Below are 6,000 nucleotides of genomic sequence, written 5' to 3'. Positions count from 1 at the left end.
TACAAGCTAGCCCAGAAGAATGCGGCCAAAACCGCAGAAAGAAACAAAGTCCATTTTGACCGCAGAGTGACCGAGTCGTCTCTTGAGAAAGGTGACCATGTGCTGGTCAGAAATTGAGGTTACATGGAAAACATAAACTGGCTGACAGGTGGGATCCTGTGGTGCACATTGTAGTGGGTCGTGCTGACGTATTACCTGTATATACAGTGAGACCTGAGAAACAAGAAAGTACCTTACGAACATTGCATGGAGATTTATTGCTACCTTGTGGGTTTTTGTCTTCACTTCCCGATGATGAGGTCGATATGATGAAACCTCAGAAAAAACGTGTAACCAGACAAAGCAGAGATGAGGACACTGATGAATGTCTAGACAACTACCAAAGTTCTGATGAGGATGATTATGCACCTCAAATCTCTGAAGTTCGAGCCATTACCTCAGAAAATTTCATCCGGGAGTACAGTGTCATAAGGAAGCCTACAGAGATTCCTCTTAACTCTGATCCTGCAAACCAAATCTCACCTAACTTAGCACCTGTCCCAAGTGATGATTCAGAGAATGCAGGAGATGTGTCAAGAGAGGATCCATCTGAACCTGAATACTGAATACCCGGTACTGAATACCCACCTGAAACGCAGTATTTACCTGAAGTTGAATCCTCATCCAGTCCTGCAGAGCCTGTAAAGGAAAACCTGAAAGAAAGAAAGAAAGCACTTACCTCAAGTAGAACAGCAGACACTTGATGTACCTGGTGAAAACCAAAGAAAACAGGACAATGAAATGCATATGATGCAAACTGATGAAACTATACCTGATGTTCAAGTGCTGAGAAGCAGACTGGAGTCAACTGAACCTGAGGATGAAACAGATCAAGATGAGAGTGAGGATGAAAGTCATCTAAGAAGGTCTAAAAGAGTGAAGCAGAAGTCAAAAAGACTAACTTATCCAGAATTGGGAAACCCAATGATATCCATCATTCAATCCTTGCTCCAGGGGTTGAACATCGCTTTTGTAGAGTCACTTGCAGAACAACCCAGATCAATTAGACACTCCAAACCCTAAAGTCTTAAGGCCTGTACACACAGGGAAGAATATTGCGCGATTATCACCGACGTTTAACGCCTCATGACTAAACAAAGGGCGCCAATGTGAGTGTGCACACCGAAGTGAAAAACGCCAGGCATAAAAGCATAATTTAAAAAAAAACAAAAAAAAGCCTCGGGTTCGTTTTTTTTGGTTTGACGCGCTGCGTTAAAAACTGGCAGACCAATGAGATTGGCGCTTTTGTTCACATGCATGGGGCAGCTGAAGTTACAGTAAAGCACAACTTGTGGCGCTCAAGCACAAAACGGTCTTGCTGAGCACACATTGATACCAAGATGACGAAGAGGAAGTAGACGAGGAAGACCCCTACAAACTATTCCTGCATCTCAAAACAGCTCCATAGCTTCCTAGGTCGTGTATCAGTATACCGTGTAAATGAATGTGGTTGACACCCTGATCAGTGCCCTGACTACTGAACTAGGGAGCTGATTGAGATGCCCGCTATGAGTGCTCTGCCAGTTCTTGGCATTATTGGTATTTTACATTCAAGAAATATAATTGAGAATGTCTATTTCATAAATATGTTTATCTGCACTAAGGTTCACTTGCACTACTGTCATTATGTGACTTATTTGCACAACCGTTTCTGACAACCATCTCTCATATGTCACATATATGCCATATATGATAGTTATCCGATCAGAGAAAACGCATGAAGTGACCAGGTGTAAACACAATGAAAGTCAGTGCAGCCGGTACGCACCGGGTCACAGTTTTGTTTTGTTTTTTTAACTTTTAGTGTACCGCCAGTTTTCCTTGTGTACCAGCACTTCCGACATGTTGTATGTACAGAAGCCCACCGTGCCCTCCCTTCTTCAGGAACGCGTTTTGAACCGAGCATCAGGAGTACCGCCACTTTTATTTTTCCACTTCAAGCACTGGTCAAATTGGTAGTTGCATCTGTCAATGGAGGGACAGAAATAGCTCAGATTTTATTAAAAATGGTGGCTTAAAAGTCTTCATTTGTGTTCTGAAGGTGAATGAAAGCCTTACGGGTTTGGGAAAACATGAGGGTGAGTAATTAATGACAGAATTTTCATTTTTATGGTTAATTAAACCTTTATCTTGTACTGAACCTGAAATATTCCTTTACAAGTTGGGTTAGGGGTTCAAGTTTTAAAAAAAATCTATATAGCAGTAAAATGTAACTTTATATGTTTAAAACAAAGAATTTTTTGGTTATATAAAGTATTTTTTTTAATACATTTTAGATGCTGTCAGTATATTTTATATGTTTGAGTAAATTTCCAAATGTACATGTAAATGTTACTTATGAGTACTAATGAGATCAGGCTGACTTGAGATGATATTCAGACACTGATTCTAGTGTACAGTATATTTAAGAGCATTGAAGGTGGTATGGCAAGGGTTCATTCGACTCATGTCAAAACAGCACATTATATGTAAGGGCTGGACCCCCAAATGGTGCATATCAAATGACCTCAATTACTCCAGACTGCCGTCCACAGCACACAACATGCTGCACTTTGCACGAAAGCATCTCATTTGAAGTGCACGCTTGCAAATTATTCCAGAGCCAAAACCAAAATTATATGAACTGCAACAAATCTACGGGTTTTGTGTGGATGGTAAATTCCTTCAATTCTTGTGGCCACTTCTGAAGGTTTAGTTTTTATAAAAAGCACTTGTGGCAGCTGAGCAGGACTGGTGCATTGTAATTGGCTGCATATAAAGAGAATGAAGTGATCTTCATCTTGTTGGTCACAAGAAATGTCCTGCAGACATCGAAGAGACTTTGTGTCATTGTTTAAACACTAAAGCAAGTAATTTCTTCCTTTGAACTTCTAAAACTTGTGGCCTATTTTACTGATGTATTGCAAAGAGCAGCCGTTCAGTTCCTCGTGTTCCTTATAAAAAACAATAGACATAAATCAAATACACATGGCAGCTACCGTACCAATGTTATAGACATATTACAGCTGTCTCTGTTGTCACTCATTTAGATGGACAGCAGGAGCTCATTAGACTTTAGCCGGGCTAATATTATTATGGATAAATCAAGAGGTCTACCTATACCTGTTATTATCCCATTATGCAACCTGACCCTGGCCTGCAGTCTTCAGAAACTTTTAGACCTCAACTGTTTGTTCTGGGACATATTTATAACTTCCCCCCTTGTGACTAATAGTATGTCCTATGCAGACAGCATATGTCAGTGAGAAGCTGAGAGATGCCAGGCCAAAAATGGCCGCTATCCTCCCCTTTCACTTTAACACTATTTACAGAGACAGTACACACGAGCCCCAAGCTTTAGCTGCTATATGGAAAGTGTTTCCAGAAGCCGGCTGCAATTTGCTCTGTTGCTGCCCAGTGGATCCGGCTCAGACCGCTCTCACCCAAATATGTCACACATACACACACACGCACACCTCTCACCCATCTCATACAAATGCTCATCTTTAAGGCTCAGTTCAAGACCTCCACTGAAACCGAGTGACATTCTGTCCAATAGCAGACACATTTTGCCTTCTTCAAAGGCAAATTAAGTTGAATCTCATTTTTGAGGTCCTAAACATGAAAACATTAAACTTTGCACACACATCAGAAGTGGTGAAAATTTAGCTACATCTGACGTGGGTTTCAGAATTAGGTGTGGCAAAATGCACCTACAAAATTTCTATTAAGCGCCCTTATGCGCTGTTTTACGGTACACACATGTAACAGCCCAATACCTACAAAAAAGTCCTGGTTGCAAAATCTGAAAACAAGCAGAAAGTGAGGTATATTAAATTTTCTCAGCAAAATGTTTGCAGTTTTTGCCATTTCCAGAATGTAACAAACTCCTCCTAGAGATTTTATCAGATACACATCATATTTGTTCAGTCTAATCTAAAGACCTTTGTGAAATTAAATTAGTTAAACTAATTGCGAAGATCTTGAGTTTTTGCTGACGGGCGTGTCCATGGCGGCCTGACAAAGTTTGATGTTTCACCATGAAAGAGGAAGCTGTTGTAACTCAGGCATACAGTGTCCAATCTGTCCAAAACTTCATATGTTTGATAAAAGTCCTGGTCTGAAGACATCTACTTGCCGATATTCAACTACTCATAGCGCCACCTGCTGATAATAGGAAATGGCATGCTTTACACTGTAATTCACTCCCAGAAACACATTTAAATATGCCATTAAGTACCAAACATGCGAGAAACACTTTAAATTATGCAACACTTGGCTGAGTGCTAATGTATGCGATTAACGCCACAAAACAGAAAGTTGTTGTAACTGCCCCAAACTTCACATTTTTGATAAAAGTCCTGGCCTGAAGACATCTTCATGGCAATATTCAGTTATAGTCAAAGCGCCACCTGCTGGCAGCAGGAAGTGTGGCACATTAAAATGACTTTGACATGTTAACCATTAAAAAAAAATACCTCGGGTCTTTAGTGACCCGGGACATCATTCACTACCCTCCTCCTCGTTCATTTTTTAAAGTTAGACATCAACCTTCTTGGTATTCCTCAAATTCATTATAAAGAATATAACAAGAAAAAAAATCACAAAATTATAAAAGAATGCATTTTTTTATTCATTTTTTGTAAAAAATTATATAGGGTCACTAACGACCCGAGGTGTGTATGAGTGTACGTATATTTTTTCTGCACAACAATAATTGAATCTTAGATGATGGAATAAGTGAAATTCACCTTTATTCCACAAGGTGGCAATGTCTGATACACAATGCTGAAGTGACGACTCATTTAGACAGAAAACGAAATAATAAGAAAAACATGAAATGGCTCAGCGATTTACTGCAGAGCAAGCACTGAACGCAATCAAATATGACTGTAACTGTTACTGGATGGATCTGGTGAAGCTGTTAGTGATCGGAATATTGGTTTTGAATATGTTGAAAATTATATAGTTTTGAGAATACGTTTGAGATCATGAATGGGCTCATATTTGTGACCTCAAACATAAAACTAGCCTATTATTTACTGAATTTACTAGGAAATGAGCTCTGACGAGGACAGTGGTGATGACATAAAACATCTGCTCAAACTGAGCCCTTTCAAGCTCCAAAAGGTAACAAAATATGATTTATTTTATTCTTCTGTAATTGTTACTCTAATATCAGAGGAGTTTTATATTATCGTGACAGGTAGAGATCCTTCTGTGTTAGATATAGATCCGGGTCGATAAAGACCCAAATATGTAAGAATGATTGGCGAAACAGCCATGCATTTAAGGGTTATATGTGTCACCCACTGTTCATTGTCTTCCTAAGGGCATTGGGTGGTGGTGGCCCCAGGTGCGAGGGCCCTTTCAATGCTTGCAGCTTTAATTTTAGTTTTATTTATAAACTTTTATAGGTTTTATTAACATTTAGGGCCCGAGCACTGGTGGCGCGAGGATCCTATTGTAATTGCTCAGTCAATATTCTTCTTCTCTGAAATGAATCACATTTTTGAGGGCCTAAACATGCTCAAACTCATGAAACTTTACACATGCGTCAGAAGTGGTGAAAATTTACATCAGATATGGGTTTCTGAATTAGGTGTGGCAAAATGGCTCGATAGCGCCACCTACAATATTTCAATTAAGTGCCTTTCACGCTACGTTTCACGTACAGGTATGAAATTCGGTAGACACATGTAACAGACAAATACCTACAAAATCTGTAAACCCAACAGAAAGTGAGATGTTTTGAATTTTCTCTGCAAAATGTTTGCAGTTTTTGCCATTTCCAGACTTTGTACTTTAACAAACTCCTCCTAGAGCTTTAATCAGAAAAACGTCATATTTGGTCAGTCTAATCTAAAGGCCTCGTCGACGTTAAATTGCAAAGATCTTGAGTTTTCGCTTAAGGGCATGTCCGTGGCGGCCTGAAAAATTCTGATGTTTCTCCATGAATGATGAAGCTGTTGTAACTCAGGC

Source organism: Megalobrama amblycephala, linkage group LG4 (assembly GCF_018812025.1).
Source record: "Megalobrama amblycephala isolate DHTTF-2021 linkage group LG4, ASM1881202v1, whole genome shotgun sequence".
Taxonomy (NCBI): domain Eukaryota; kingdom Metazoa; phylum Chordata; class Actinopteri; order Cypriniformes; family Xenocyprididae; genus Megalobrama; species Megalobrama amblycephala.
Note: the sequence above shows the minus strand (reverse complement) of the source record.